Source organism: Humulus lupulus, chromosome 5, assembly GCF_963169125.1.
Source record: "Humulus lupulus chromosome 5, drHumLupu1.1, whole genome shotgun sequence".
Classification (NCBI taxonomy): domain Eukaryota; kingdom Viridiplantae; phylum Streptophyta; class Magnoliopsida; order Rosales; family Cannabaceae; genus Humulus; species Humulus lupulus.
Genome location: NC_084797.1, coordinates 13,395,573 through 13,413,310, shown reverse-complemented (window position 1 = coordinate 13,413,310; position 17,738 = coordinate 13,395,573).

The following is a 17,738-nucleotide window of genomic DNA, read 5'->3' as shown; positions in this document are numbered from 1 at the left end:
TGACCGAGTTTTCTGGGTTGTTAGGCGCTCTTTGCAGATGGTTGGACAATTCCTGCGGAGAGCTAAAGGTGAGTGTAACTATATTTGTGTATCATACTGACTAGCAAGCACGCTGGAGGTCCTGCCGAGCAGTGTTAGAAAGACTTCCCCTCAAATCTGGGTGTTTAACGCCCAAACGTGACTTCCACTTAGCGGTGGTCGTAGTATAGATCGGGCGGTTGATTCCACAAGAAGGCAAAGAAATAAAGTTAATCAATAAATAAAGTTAGGAGATAAATAATATAAGGAAAATAGAATAAGTGATATTTTTGTTGTTTTTGAAATTTAAAGATTAGAAATAAAGATAGAATAAAGTGTGATGTAACAATAAGTAACAAGTAGGAAGGATCAAGAGTCACCAATATGCATACTTATTTATTTGGATCTTTGATTCACAAAAGTTACACAAATAGATAGTTCACATCCCAACTATTCATTTGGAAGATTTAACATTGAAGCACAAATATATTTCACAAAAATGTATTCAAGTGATTATTATTCTTTACCATGGAAGGATGAGATAAATCTTATAAGAAATCTAAAAATGACATTATACCATTGGCAATAATGCAATAAAAGATTGGACATAAAACCTAACACAAATATTACTTTTACTATTTATAAAGTACATAGAAAGAGCATGATTAATTCCATATAGATTTAGCAAAAGTAAATATATATGAATGAGATGAAGAAAATGATAAAGATATTATCTATATTATTTTCACTAATTTGATAATACATAGAAGGTGCTTGACAAAACCTATATACTACTAGTAAATATAAATATAGATAACAAGATGAAGGAATAGAGATGAAAGAAAATAAATCACTCAAATATATAAACTTTAAGTACAAAGTGAATCAAAAATACCAAACAAAGTCATAGTACATATATGATCATCCTAACCTTCCTAAGAATGTTAGCCTATTATGCTAGACATTCTCATGAAATTCTAGAGAGAAAATATGAGAAATGATACTAAAATTTGTTAGAGTTTTGCTACCTAAAAATTACATAGAAAATATGAAATGAGAGTCCCTATTTATAGAGTGAGAAAATGACTAAAAAGAAATTAAACAACAAAATGGGGTTTACAAAATAAATCTGAAATATTAATAATAAAATATGATTTTAAAAAATCAAATCTTATTATAAATATTAACCTAGTTATTTTGGTGTATGGTCAATATGCCATTTTTCTAAAGCACCAAAAAAGATAAGCTTTAAAGCTCAAAATGGCAATTTTGTAAGGCCCAAAGTGCACAAAAAATTGGACCAAAAGTGGCTAGTGGCAGCTGGTAAATTGACCCAGCCGAGCCAATGGGAGCGCGCCACGTAGGCGCTGGCTGGGGAAGAGAGGGACCGAACCGGGTTGGGTCACTGGGTTGCTCGCGGGTCAGGTGCTGGGTCAGGCGCTGCTGGGCTTGTTGGGTCGCTGGAGAGGTTGGGCTGCTGACAGGTTGAACTTGGCTGGGCCTTCAGAGCTGCTGGAAGGGAAGGCTTGCTGCGTGAAGGGAAAGGAGAAGGCTGGGTTTTTGGATTGGGTTGCTGGAGGATGACGGGCCTGCATTGGGCTGGTGGGTGGTTGGGCATTGCTAGGGAGTTGATGCTATGGAGGCTGACAGGTGGCAGAAGGCTAGGTGTGTGGCTCGGCTGCGATGTGGCTCAACTCCGCGTTAGACGTGGGCTTTGGAGGAGACGGGCTTGGGCTGGGGCTCCACAAGCCTGGGCTAAATTCCTCAAAAATGTCATTTCCTTCATTTTCCTTTTCAGATTTAACTATTTCTTTGTTCTCTCATTTTATTAATGTCCAAATACAAATTATTTCATGAAAATTAAACATAAATTACATTAAAATTAATATTTTCAATTAAAAAATATTACAATAAATTAATGAAAATATTAATTAAAACTTAATTTATTTTACACTTTAAAACTAATAAATTGACATTTTTGAGCACTAATCACTGGGAAAGGTGTAAATATTTACTGTTTATAAACTGCTTACCCCACTAAGCAATAACTCGTCGTATTCGTATACCTCGCAGGTATATAACGACTAACATGTCGAGGGGTCTGCCCAGCCTACTCCAGGTGTCCAATTTTGGTGCCACGTCAAATGTGTCAATTTTTTGGACAACAATATTTATCTTTATTTATATATATATAGCCCATAACATGATAAATGATTTGAGAGTAAATAAAAAAATTAGATAATATTTATTAATTTTTCTTAGCAATGATAATGTTGATTAATTTTCAAATCAACAATTATGGAAAAACTCTATTATGTTTTTTTTTTCTCCATTTACTTGGATAATAAATAAAATAACTAATTATTTTCAAATAGTTATCTTCTAATTTACATACATCCTATATATATAACAATGTAAAATAATTATTTTAATAGTTGCATAATTATAAAAATTTCTTTAGAAAAACATGATTTTTTTCTTTTAATTTTCATTCCCCATAAATAAAAAAAATGATTTGAGTGATTCAATTACAATGACATATTTATAATAAAGTTAAAATATTATAACTAATTATTATGTTAAAAAAATATGACTTAAAAGATGACACATGTCATTACACTAAAGAGAGAGTGCAAAAGAGAGTGTGCTAGAGAGTCTCCTTAGCACTCCTCTATTTTTTATTAGTAAGGATATTGATGAAGAAAACTTATTAATTTATTATTATTTTGGGGGTAAAGTTAAAGAGAAATTATAGTAAATTGCCCAAAATATTGACATCAATAAGTTAATGTCTTTATTTTTAAAATTGTAGAGAAATGACAATTTTACATTGTTAATTAACTAAATTATCCTTTTTATAATTTATTTATTTATTTAGGAGCATATGACTTTAATATAGTGATATATGTATATTAGTTTTGTTTAATTAGTTTTTATTTTAAAGTTATTTTGATTTTTTAAGTTTTTTATGAGTTGTTATATTATTTTCCAACTAGTGTATATATTTTTTGTGGTATGGTATATATATATTTTTTACGATAGTTAGTTTTTATCTTATTATACATAATGATATCATGGTATATACATTTTAATGGTAGTATATAATTTTATTAGCATAACATATACATTTTTTAGTAATAATTTTGTAAGTTTTGTTGATATATTATTTTTTAACTAAGTATATGTATTTTGTTGTATGATATATCATTCAACAACCCATAAAAAATAAAAAAAATCAAAATAATTTTAAAATAAAAACTAATATACCTATACCATAATATTAAAATAAAATAATAATTTGTTAAATGACATATTTGTTAATATGTAATATTAAAATATAGTTAGATTATTTTACTACAAATTTAAAAATAGACATTTACTTACTTTCATACATCATTAATAATTATTTTGCACGAAACACTATTAATGATCATTTTGCAACAAACCGCAAAATTAAATATTAAAACAAATTTAAGAAGGTGATTACTTTCCAAACCCAAATTTTGCAATTAGAAATCTTTGTAACAATCCTTCGTCAGTTTGTTTCTCGTGCTCTTATTTGAATAAATTTGATTTGGCTTTTTCATTTACTTTTATTGACATTTATCTGTTTTCATCGGTTTGTTCCGTCACTTCCTATGGCCATTGTTAAAATTGGTAAACATCTTAAAATATAAATTTTTATATATAGGCAAATTCTTCAGTCTCTCACAAGACTTAGTCCTTCAGTGTGGGGTCCAGTTTTTTGCCAATTATCCAAATTTTATAGGAGTAAATCTTTTTTTCACATTTGCTTTTGATTTGCAATGACCGGTTGTGTGAACCGGTTGGAAAGTTGCTAGTGATGTGGATATAAAAAGTTGGGGCAAAAAAGTAATTCCTTGTCCAAAAATATGTACAGTTGAGGACTTGATCGTAAACTTAATATGAATTTGAGAGATATTTACGATTTTGGTAACGTAAGCATTGTGCTTCCGCCAAGTGATTTATATGTTATGTTGAGTGAGACGCAATAATAACCACGTAAGTAAAACTGATATATATTTTGTAGTTGTTTTATAAGATTTTTTTTTATCTTTTTTCCCTTGAGAAGTTTCATTTATTCAATATTGGGATGAATGAATCACTAACTCAATTAGGTATGGAAACATGTTATTTAGATGGTTGATTAATTAGGAGAGTCAGTACTTGCTTGCTTGCTTGATTGTTGGGGAATAAATGAAACATCTTGATGGACTGTAGGTCAGACTTAAGGAGAGTGTTCTGGATGTTGGACGCATTGTATCTCCTCTCCCATTCGTTCCGCTTGGTGGCCAGCTTGACGTTGTCATGCACAATTCGGTTAATGTATTGCATTTGCTCAAAATGATTGTCATTAAACGACGGGAAGTTAACGATGTTATTCATTGGGAAAGGTGTGGAGTCCATTTTAGAGAGAAAAAGAAGATAGACAAGTATACATGTAGGGTGGTGGAGATTGAATTGAGGTCAACACGATCCCTACACACATATATATACATATAGAAAACATAAGCATGGAGGAGTGGATCAAGTAAGTGTAAGGTGAGGTCTTCCTGTAAATGGTGGAGTTGTAATGCACTATCACTTATAAAAAAATAAGGTTGCACATCAGTCAAAATTACATAAAGTATGCTATTATTATAAACATAAGGAAGCAGTCACGTATTACGTGGGAATAATTAGAATTTGCGTTTCAGCACGTCATGGTCACGTGAGTTGTGAGTAGTATTACATGGGAGGACCTTTGGGAGCACAGTACCTGAGAAAAATAAGAATGGAGGCCGAATTGACTTCCCTTTTGACATTTTTTTTTCATGTATTTTGACTTCCATTTTGACGGAATTGCTATTATAATTTATCTCAAACAAAAATTCAAACATGAGGTGGTCACCATTATATATGATCGGGCACTGAATACTCGAGTGCACCATTACAAAAAAAATGAAGCCAAACAAAATTTGTTGCCTAAATAGCTAATGCCCAAAACATATTGAGTAAATGTGCTATAAGAACTTACTCGAAGAACTCGACACAAAGATGCAGGATTTATGCTTTACATCAGAAAAGTGGGCACTCGGTCCTTCAAACTCATGGCAAACAACATCGCATGTAGAATCAAACACCTCCAAACCACGCCGGAAAAAATTACCAAGCTCAATCGAAATCCCCACTACTCCAAACAAAAAAATCTACCTCGAATTCGTCAGGGAGAAGAATGGACTAAATGGGAGGGAATTTTCCTTCCAAACAGTTATTGTTTGGGTTCGGAGGGAATTTTCCTTTTGAAAGGATAAGAATGGCCTAAACAGACGAAAACATGAATAAAAAATAAAGTGACCGGTTACTAAGGGGTGACTAAGGGCATAACGATACTTTAACACCCAATAAACTCAGCAACTAAATCTGACCATCCATTTTCTAAAACAATAAATCCAAAGGTTCAAAATCAATACAGGACTAAGTCCTTCAAAACAAATCGAGGGATGGAAGAATTCCCCTTATATATATATACAGATAACAGAAAATTTTAGTTTTAATTATTTTTTATTTTTTTAATATTAATTTTAATAAAATATTATTATATTTAACAGAATATTCTTACATTTAAGAGTAATTTGTAAACACTTAAACTTAAATAAAATAAAATAAATAATTAAAAAAATATATTTTACAATAATAATTATTTAAAAATAATAAATAATTAAACAAATTAAAATATGATATTTTTTTTAGATATTTTACAATAATAATTATTTAAAAATAATAAATAATTAAACAAATTAAAATATGATATTTTTGAGATATTTTAAAATGATAATTATTTAAAAATAATAAAATCATACGTTTTATAACTTAAATAAAATTTAATTAAACTTAAACTCAATTATTAGAATAATATCATATTAAACACACAATATAATATATTGTGAATTAGCAACAAATTGTTTTTTTTTAAACTAGCAATAAACTTAAATTTAAAATCCACGTATAATATTTAATATTACATTAAACATATAATATATAATCTATTGTTGTCACTCCCAAATTCAAAAAGTAGAACAAACATAAACTTAAACAAAAATAAATAAATTATTTAATTAAAATAGGTTATTTATTTCAAAATTTATATAACATTAATATAAATTTAATAAATTATATAAATAAAATTAAGTAAATGTGCATATTTCACGTTGCTTGTATCTAGTATATAATAAGTGTGTAGATAACGGAAATTCTTAGTTTTAGCAGTTTTTTATTTTATTTTAATGTTAACTTTAACAGAATATTCTTATATTTAACAGAATATTTTTATATTTAACAATAATTTGTAAACACTTAAACTTAAATATAATAAAATAAATAATTAAAAAAATTAAAATAAGATATTTTTTAGATATTTTACATTGATAATTATTTAAAAATGATAAATAATTAAAAAAAAATTAAAATAAGATATTTTTTGTAGTAGTGCATATTGAACGTTGCTTCACTACTATAAAAAAGACTTTTTAGGACTAGCATTGCAAGTCCTAAAAATTTTTTTAGTATTTGCAGGGCGCGAGTCCTCTATTTGAGAGCCTTAAAAACTCAGGTTTTTTAGGACTCGCAACGCGAGTCCTAAAAGATTGTTTTTAGAACTCCTATTGCGTGTCCTAAAAGATCTCGTTGGGTACTTTTAATCGAAATTTATTATTTAATATTTATATATATTAATTAATTAAATTAAATTCAATTAATATATTTAATGATTTGGTTATTCTATTTTTCCTAATATATATTATAAATAATTAATCAATTGCTTTAATGCATTTTTAATTTGAGAAATTAATCATAAATGCATTGTCTCTTTACAACACAAATTGTTCACAGTAATGTAAAATTCATCATCAATTCCAAAATAAATTAGAATAACAATAAAAAATAGAAAAAGAAACCTCACACAAATTATTCTACAACAAAATAAGGATTTTAAACAAAACAAATTTATACAACACAAGAACACTTGAACAAATTAAAAACAGGCTGAAGGAGAAGCATTTCCTCCCAAAACATCCAACAAGTAAGCAGCAATAATGTAACGTCCTACGTTTTTGGGTACCTTTAAACGACTCGGGTCGGGATTTTTCCCCCGGGTTAAGAATATTATTTTAAATAATATTATATTTTGTTTGTAAGTATTCCATGAGTTATTGCTAGCCAAAATATGAATTTTGTGATTTTAAAAGTCAAGATAAGACTTTCGGTCCTAGATCGACACAAAAACCCTAATCGGGTAAAAATATCGGAAAATAAAATGAAAAATCATGGCAATTATATTTTGGGCATAAAATACATTCATAAAAGTTAAAGTTTGGTCAAAAATAATAAACCTAAAAGAAAATGGAAATTTTAGGGCATTTTGTGTTAAATGCCTAATTTTGCCGAAATGGGGAATTTTATTCCATGAATGGACCTTAGGTTAAATTTTATTATGTGATTAATTAAATTAAATGTGAGAGACATTTAATTTAATTAATTAATGTTAAGTTTGATGATTAAAACTTAATAAGAGTGAAAAAGGTGTCAAAAGCCAATTTGAACTTTTCTTCTTATGAAACCTTTTTTAACCTTTATTAAAAAAAAAAAATGAAATGGTTATATATAGCAAGGGTTGGCCGGCCATGTGGTGTTTTAGGTGGTGTGAACCCAACTTAATAAAGGTAAATCTCATTTTAACTAAGTCAAGTCAAGTGGGCAAGTGGGAGGAAAACACTTGAGTGTTTTTGAGATAAATTAGATAGTATATAACTCTTCCATCCCTCCCCAACCGACCACACCACCCTCTCTCATTCACTCATCTGATTTTTGAAGACCTCTCAAAGTGTTCTCTCCATTTTTCAAGCCCAAGAACACCAAGGAAACTTTGAGGCTAAGTCTTGGTCTAGGAAGTATTTTCCCCAAGGTAAACTTTCACTAATCTAGGCTTTTGTAAAGTTTTAAGCATAGAGTTTCAAATAGCTAATTGACTATGTTGTTGGGGGAAGTTTGTTAGGGTTTTTGAAAGGTTTTGGAGGAGCCAAAGCTAATAGGAAGGTCAAAACCTTAAGCAAGAACACCAAAGAGGTAAAAAGTTTACTTTTGATGATTTTGTTGTAGGGTTTTTAGTTTTAAGCATGATTTAGTATATTTAATGCTTAAAGTTTCTTGTTGGTGATGTAATAAGGTTATGTTAGTTGTTTAATAATATTTAGGATGCATGTGTATTGATTTTTGAAAATGGGAACCAAAACCCCCAAGGGTTTTGTAGGATACCCTAAAACAAAACATGTTTTAAGCTGTGACTTCCAAGGGGTCAAGCAGCCACTGTATATTGTTTTTGTAAAATTAAATTGTACTATTATGTTGTTGAGATTGAGTACATAAAATTGAGCTTTTGAAACACTAAAAAATGTTTAGAAATGAGTAAGTTATGCTATTTCAAAGTTTAGGTAAAAAACTGTTTTTTCGTATTCTTATTTTCGGAACCAAGTTTGGATAGCCACTGTATAGGGCAAATGAACCCAGTTTTTTCTAAAATTTTGTGGGCATATTGCTGGCATAACCTATTATTCCACTGTAAAATTTGGTAAGAAAATATTGAACGGTTTCAAAGTTATTAACTGTCAAAGTTTGGAAAAAATAAGGACTTGAAAATAAGGTCATTTTTATCTCATTGTTGGAAAATGATTTCACCAATCAAAAATGCTCATTTTGACATAAGATTTTACAAATACCTAAATGGCATAACAAAAATAGAATTGGGATATTTTGGTAACAATTGGGTAAGTAAATTTCAAGTTATGAACTAACGAAGTATGTAGTTAAAAATGTGAAAATTGGGTTTTTCACACTTAGTGTAAAAATGAGATTTTGGAACATAAGGTAAAAAGTAAAATTTTGCTTATTTCAAGATATAAATTGGTAAGTCTTGAAATCATATTTTCACTAAAATTATCCCTTTGAGTTTAAATGAATTATTTTTATTAAAGAGTTTTTATTCTTTCTAAAAATAAGAGATTTAATTTATTAATAGTTAATAAATTAAAAGAGGGTTTAAAACCCTATATTTTGAGAAAATAATTAAATAAATTATTTTCCTAGTAAGTAAAATTGATTAATTGCTTTTGAAAAATTAATTAGTCAAGATGAGAAATTTATAACGGTTTTCCTAATTAAGACAAATTAGGCAATTTTCTTAAAACGGTTTTTAGATATTAAAACCTTAAGAAAAATAAAAGGAAAATTTAAAGAGTTTATTTTCTTTAAAAATAATTAAGGAATTTATTTGTATTTTCTGGATATAATACCGGCTAAAATCTTACATATTTTAACCGACTAGTTGAAAGTGCGGGTTAATAGCGATACCTTGAAAGAATAAGATTTTTAGCGGATTGTGGGAAATACCATTGTGATACCCGAGCCTAGGTATCGAGACCTTAGGATAGGTCTCCCCGAGACTTAGGGTTGAGTCTCGAATATTTTGTATGACTTTCCTTAACAGGTTTAAAACCAAATAAGGATTATAAATCCTTACAAATGACTTTTATTAAAATGACCAAACTGCCCAAAATAATAATAATGAATTATTAGTGCCATAATTAATCCGAGTATACTGTATGGATAACTACAGTATTGGTTAAGCGTAACTGGACTGAACGTTGGAGGGTGAAAACCTGCTGAGCGCTAAGGACTCCAAGTAAGTCAACTTATATTGTATGGCTGCAACATGAAATGATTATTGTCTGGTATGTTAGTATAGGGATACATGCATATATATAGGCTGTCATAGAAAGTTGCTTAGAGACGTTAGTCTAGTGAGTGCTGATTTAGAAAATATGAACGGTAGAAGTCCGTCATATCCTAGACGGTTGATCCCCGTCACACTGCTTGATTTTATTTATGTCAGGTTCATTACCGCGACGAGTGGCCATGAGATGAGGATAAGCTGGTTAAACCTAGGGGCGCCAAGATAAATGGGACCTAGGGGCCCTCATGCTTACTTAATCATTGGACGGTTAGAATCCGAGCAAGTGCTTTGATAAGTTATTCCCGGATAGCAGCTGTGAATATTGGCCATTCAGTGAGAGTGCCTAGAGACACTAGGGGTTGCCAAGATTGAGTGAGGCTGAACACCCTAGGGGCAACTGCTCACCAGCACCACTGATTAACATAGAAGTCTCCGTAAAACCGTGTAAATTGGATTACACTCTTGAATAAGTAGCGATGCCCTAGGTAACACGATAGTTACCCTTGATGAGAATATTTATTGGCTAGATCTTAGTGTGGGGACTCGGTTCTCTTTTACAGATTAGCAATTATGTTGGAGGGCGCGTTACGCATGAATTGTTGGAAATTGTCGAGCGTTGGTCTCGAATTATAGTTGTGATATAATATATCTGCTTGCTCTGGGATTTTTTGAGTGCAGGGATATATTTGTTGATAAGATATAGTTGTGATATAATATATCTGCTTGCTCTGGGATTTTCTGAGTGCAGGGATATAATTGTTGGTAAGATATAGTTGTGATCTAATATATCTGCTTGTTCTGGGATTTTCTGAGTGTAGGATTTTTATCTAGATAGGAATTAATTTATCCTTGGTTATCAGGCATGACCATAAGTTTGCCAGGATGCTTTAGCATTCTTGAAATTGATTGTGTAGGGTCCGGATGGGTCCGGATCCCTATTTCTCTATCTGCTTTGTTTGAAAGTTGATCTTACTAAGCGTTTTCGCTTACCTAGTTGTTTCATGTTGTAGGTAAATGCAAGGGCAGGGCAGAGCAGTGAGCGCTGGAGTCTTCCTGCAAATGTACATGTGGACCGACCTTTTGGGAAGCCTTTTTATTTTTGGAAATGTTGTGTAATTTTCCTAAACTAGGCTCACTCTAATCTTTGTAAAACATGTTTGTAAATAAATGTTAAGTATGGCCATACGACTTTTTAAAAAGTTTTTTTTCTATGGTTTTTTTGAGACATTTTGTTAAATGAAAACATTTATATTTCCGCATTATCGAGTCTTGAAAATCCGGGTCGTTACAAATAATCTTTCTATAAAAAAAAAAATCTATGTGAGACAGAATGAAACAATAGAAACTCCGAACCCCTTGACCACATAGCCACAACCCCAAATCCCCGATCCTACTGCTCATAGCCTCAACCCGACCTTCAAAAACACAGGGAAAGAGAGAGAAACTTACTCCGAGGGCTGACCCCCACCATTCATCCGAAGCCACTGTCATCGCCGTTCGTCCCATGCCACTGTCTTCGTGCTGTGGTCGTTCCACGCCACCGTCGTTCGTCCTGAGGCCCCTCCGTTCAGCCAAAGTCGTGGCCACTCCAAGCCCCTCCGTTCGGCCCAATCCGCAACCACTCCGAGCCCACCGTTGGTCCTGAGCTGTCGCCGTTCCAAGCCCTCCATGTTGCCATGGAGATTGATAGATGTGTAGTGTGAGAGAGGGAAATACATTCAGAAAGAGGGAAGGAGAAAGATACGGCAGCTGTGGGAAAAATTGAGGGAGAAAAAGGAAAAGTAATTTAGGGTTATGAGAGGAAAGTGGGCCGATCGGCCCATGTTAATTTTTTTTTTTTAAATAAACATTTGTTTTTTTTAATTATTAATAAAACTTTAATTTTTTTCTTTTCTGATTTAATATATATAATAAAAAATTTATTTAAACTTTTAGGACACATATAAATTTATAGGACTTGCACTGCGTGTCCTAAAATAAATTTTTTAAGGACTCTCAATTAGTGTCTTAAAAAGTCCATAAACTTTTGTTAAAAAAAAATCAAACTTTTAGGACACACACAAGTTTTTAGGACTTGCACCACGTGTCCTAAAAATTTTTTTTAAGGACTCGCAATGAGTGTCCTAAAAAATTCAGGAGGTGTTTGTTATTAAAAAAAAAATCAAACTCGAGCCCTAAAAGAAATTCTCGTTGCGAGTCCTAAAAAGTCTAGGAGTTGTTTTTAGGACCCGCATCTAGGTGAGTGCCCTAAAAAGTGTCCTAAAAGAGTGTTTTTGTAGTAGTGCTTGTATCTATATCTCTTCTATATAATAAGTGTCTAGATAATGGAAATTTTTTATTTTAACAGTTTTTTATTTTTTGAATGTTAACTTTAACGGAATATTCTTTTATTTAACATAATATTCTTATATTTAACGGTAGTTTGTAAGCACTTAAACTTAAATAAAATAAAATAAAAAATTAAAAAAAATTAAAATAGGATATTTTTTTAGATATTTTACAATGATAATTATTTAAAAATAATAAATAATTAAACAAATTAAAATAGGATATTTTTGAGATATTTTACAATAATAATTATTTTAAAATAATAAATAATTAAACAAATTAAAATATTATATTTTTGAGATATTTTACAATGATAATTATTTAAAAATAATAAAATCATACGTTGTTGACGCCGTTTTTCGTCAACAGATAAAAGAAGAGCACAAAAACAATGAATAACGATGGCCAAACGGTACAAACAAATCAAACACACGGTTTTTTACGTGGTTCAGCAGTTAAATCTGCCTAGTCCACGAGTCTCTGTTATTAATCTTAAGATTATCTCTGAAAAATTCTTTAGCCTGAATTCTCCAGAGTATTCTCTCAAGGATCAGAATTTCGGTTCTTTACAATGGTGCATGGCTTCTCTATTTATAGAGAAGGATGCAGAATACTATCCCACATATTTTGGGTAGTTACTCTTTTGTGAATAAAATAAATGGCTTTAAATGCCTATAATCAGATAAAAAAGGAAACGTCCCTGAAGACCAGGAAATGCATAACTGATTAAATAATATCCCACGATTCTTGGGGATTTACATTAACAAATGAGGATTACATCTCATGTTTATAATACTTGTTGATATTCAAAGCGGCGATCGTGTATCTCTAAGGCTTTTGCCTTCCAAGTTTCCCATCATTGCCCGAGCCAGTGACATCTCCCGAGCTAACGTGGCTTTCAAGATAGTACGTCGAGCTCAAGACCCCTGCTCCGAAGTTGTTCCTAAAGAAGAGAGTGCTCTTAGAGCTCCCTTTCGAGCTCGAGATCATTTCGAGGTCACGATACTCGAGGTCGTGTATCGTACTCTGCAGGCTCAATTTACAATCCTAGAGCATACCCTAACCCTCACGAGACCATTTATTGCGAACTCGGCTTTCGAGGTCATATTTACTATAGCTCGAAATCTGGGTATAACATCTTGCCCCCTCAAAAGTATTTGTTCGAATCCTAAGAGAAGGAAACTTTTGAACTACTTTCTCTAAGAACTGTACCGTCACACCTTTGAAAATGGACACGCGTCAGCTGGGTATTGCTCACTTTAGGCACTTGAGTACCTTGGAAACATGCCCACGATCGTCCATCTGACAACTTTTCGGTGCCTTCTTGTCATTGATCCCCATCCGTTCGATCTAGTGAGGATTTCATTCGATGCTCCCGATTAATTCCATTTTTCCACCTATATATACAAGACCCCCCCCCCCCCCCCCCCATCTTCATCTTCTTCTTCACGTTTGTTCATCGTAAGCAAGAAAAGAAAAACAACCAGAAAACCAGTCTCTCCTAAGAAGCTTCTGTCCTGCGCATGTTTTCTCGACCCAAGAAACAAAGAAATCCTGGTCTGTTCGAGTCAGTGAGTTCTTTCTTGCAACCTCTTCTTCAGTCGACGATTTCTCTGCAATCACCATCACTGTGTAAGTATGCCATTTCTGTTGTTTTTTCTTTTTATACTGTTTTTGCTGTGTATGCTAGTTTACGCTCTTAGCACAATAAGATAGGGGGTTTCATTTTGATAGGCTTTTGCCTTCACTGCCCAACTCAATTACGAGCTGAACAACGAGATCCATTCGAGCAAGACTCATGCTCAAGAGGAGAGAGACCTCCACCTTAGAGCGAACGACGATCTGAAGGCGGCGAATACTAAGCTCGAGGCAGTGGTTAAGGAGCGTGAGGAAATGGCCAAGGAGCTCGGAAAGCTGAAAACTGAACTCGAGGAGCAGAAGAAAGATAACATCCAGCTTCGGGAGACCAATAAGAAGCTCGAGGAGGACAAGACCGCCACCTTCGACCTTATAGAGGATGTCAAAGCTCGCCTTACTGCCGATTACAAAGAAAAGAAGGAAACGGCGGTTGACTCAGCCATGTACCGGATGTGGGCTTATAACGAAGAGCTTGACACCAGCTTTTTGGGTCCCCACGAGGCATCGTTTCTTGAGCGATGGAATGCTCGGCTCGAGAAGGAAGAGGCTGAACGGCTTGAGAAGGAGAAGGCTGAGCAGCTCGAGAAGGAAAAGGCTGCTCCGGGCACTGTTTCGGAGGAAGCTCAGGAGGATAGTCATGCTATTCGTCCTGAGGGGTCCGGTGCCACTGATGCTGAGAAGGCCAAGGAGACTCCTCTTCTTTGAATCTGACCTCGGGGAGATCAGTTTTCGGGGCTGCGTCCCCTTATTTCTGTAATTATTTTAATTTATGTCCACGGGGCTGATACAATTCCCTTTACTATTCTTTTATATGCTTACATTTCTTGGCTCGAAATATTTTGCACACTTTTTCATTGATGAACCGGTTATGTTTATTTATTCATACAAACATAGTTTGGATTTTTAGGTTCGAAATTCGATGCATTCATGCATAGTTTATTCGAATTATCCGCTTCCGACCTCGTTACTTATCAAGGTCGGATATTACTTTTACCATGAACTCAAGAGTACTTATATGGTGTGTAATATGAATGATCTGGTTATATCTTTTTTTTTTGTTTAGTCACTTTTCCTCATCCTCAGTTCTTGCTCCGAGGTTAAGAGTTCGAAACTATTTTTCTTTAAGATATTCCAGCCTCGATCTCGACTTATCTCGAAATAGGTTTAGTTTCCTACTTATCATCGACTAATTTTTTGGCTGGTTTGTTCCAAACCTGTTGTGTTTGCACATCTGGTTAAATCCAAATGTTTTAGGTTCTTGATGGTCGGTTATATCCGATCTATCTAAGCTCGCGTATTTGGTCATGTCCAAATATTTTGTTTTTTATAATTCGGTTATGTCCGAACTATCTAAATCGCGTACTTGGTTACATCCAAATATTTTATGTTTTTGATAATTCGGTTATGTCCGAACTATCTAAATCGCGTACTTGGTTACACCCAAATACTTTATATATATTTATTATTTTTTAAGCTCGTGGTATGTATACCAATGATGCCCCCTTAATATCCTATGAGTGTGACCATAGGTTATTAAATTAAGGGAGATTGCAAAAATAAAAATACATTACATGTGAAACAAAGCAGACCTTTTATTTGATGAAATTCAAAAACAAACAAACAAACAAACTAGTACAGATAGAAATTCATGGTTACAGGCAACACCTCCTACACTATTGATAATATGGTCTAAGGTGTTCGCCATTCCATGCTCGTGGTATCAGGCTCCCATCTAATCTCGCAAGTTTGTATACGCCAGGTCGGATGACTGATTCTATCTGGTATGGTCCTTCCCAGTTTGGCCCGAGCACTCCAGCTGCTGGATCTCGGGTTGCTAAGAATACGCGTCTCAAAATCAAGTCTCCCACTCCGAACTTTCGATCTCAGACCCTTTTATTGAAATATCTCGTGGTTCGTTGCTGGTAAGCAGCATTTCTCAGCTGAGCCTTTTCTCTTTTTTCTTCAATCAAGTCTAGGGTTTCTTCGAGCTGAGTATGATTGGAACTTTGACCATAAATCTGAGTTCGGATCGTCGGAATTTCGACCTCGATGGACAACATCGCCTCGCAGCCGTACGCTAGAGAGAGCGGAGTATGTCCTGTTGAAGTCCGAGCTGTAGTCCTATATCCCCAAAGGACTTGAGGCAATTCCTCGGGCCATCGTCCCTTTGCCTCCTCCAACTTTTTCTTTAGAGAGCTCTTGAGAGTTTTGTTAACGGCTTCGACCTGACCATTCGCTTGAGGGTGAGTCACTGACGAAAAACTCTTTATTATACCATTCTTGTTACAAAAGTTGGTGAATAAGTCGCAATCGAACTGGGTTCCGTTATCAGATACAATCTTTCTTGGTACTCCATATCGGCATACGATGTTCTTTACCACGAAATCAAGGATCTTTTTCGAAGTTATGGTCGCCAATGGCTCAGCCTCCGTCCATTTCGTGAAGTAATCAACGGCGACCACAGCATATTTAACTCCGCCTTTGCCAGTTGGGAGTGAGCCTATGAGGTCGATGCCCCATATCGCGAAAGGCCATGGGGATGTCAACGTGGTCAGTTCGGAAGGTGGAGCTCGGGGTATCGTGGCGAATCTCTGGCATTTGTCGCACTTTTTCACATACTCGAAGGAGTCCGTTTTAATAGTTGGCCAGAAATATCCTTGGCGTATAATCTTCTTGGATAGGCTATGCCCCCGGTATGGTCTCCGCAGAACCCTTCATGAATTTCTTCGATGATCTTCTTAGCCTCGGGAGGAGTTACACATCTAAGCAACGGCATGGAGCACCCTCTTCTGTATAACTTTCTGTCCAGAATGGTGTAACGAGGAAGTTGATACATCAACCTTCGAGCTTGATTTCGATCTTTTGGAAGAATTCCATTTTCGAGATAATCAACTATCGGACTCATCTAGGTTGGTTCTGTTTCAATCATACACACATCTTCCTCGTCTGGCTCAGTAATGCTGGGTGCTGATAGGTGTTCTATGGGTATAACATTCAGCTCTTCATTTTCGGCGGAAGTGGCGAGCCGAGCTAAGGCATCTGCATTTGAGTTTTGTTCTCGGGGAACCTGTTCGATTGCATAAAACTCGAAGTACTCCAATGCGGATTTTGCCTTCTCCAGATAAGCTGCCATTCTTGTGCCACGAGCTTGGTATTCTCCCAAGATTTGATTAACCACGAGCTGGGAGTCGCTGTAGCAATGTATAGCTTTGGCCTCGAGCTCTTTTGCTATTCGTAGTCCCGCAAGTAAAGCCTCGTACTCAGCTTCGTTATTAGATGCTTTAAAGCCAAATCTTAAAGCAGAGTGAAATTTGCTCCCTGTAGGAGTGATCAGAATAACTCCTGCCCCCGCTCCATTTTCATTTGACGAGCCGTCGACGTAAAGTTTCCACAGCTCATGGGTCGTGGTTATTACCTCGTCGTCGGCTATACCAGTGCACTCCACTATGAAGTCTGCCAAGGCTTGTGCCTTAATGTTCGTTCTTGGATGGTAAGTGATCTTGAACTGTTCGAGCTCAACAGCCCATTTAAGGAGCCGACCTGACGCCTCTGGTTTAGACAGGACTTGCCTAAGTGGTTGATCTGTCAGTACATGGATGAGATGTGCTTGAAAGTAGGGGCGGAGCTTGCGAGATGAATGGATTAGGCTGAGGGCAAGCTTTTCCATCAATGGATATCTTGACTATGCCCCCTGTAATCTTTTACTAATGTAATAGACGGGTTTTTGCACCCTCTCTTCCTCCCGAACGAGCACCGCGCTTATCGCGTGTTCGGTGGTTGAGAGGTACAGGAACAATACTTCTCCCGTCTCAGGCTTCGAGAGGATAGGTGGTTCGGCTAAGTGCTTTTTGAGCTCCTGAAAGGCCACTCCTCTGTCCATTCAAACTTCTTACTTCCTTTCAATAAGTTGAAGAATGGAAGGCCACGATCCGTTGATTTTGAGATGAATCTGCTCAGGGCAGCCATC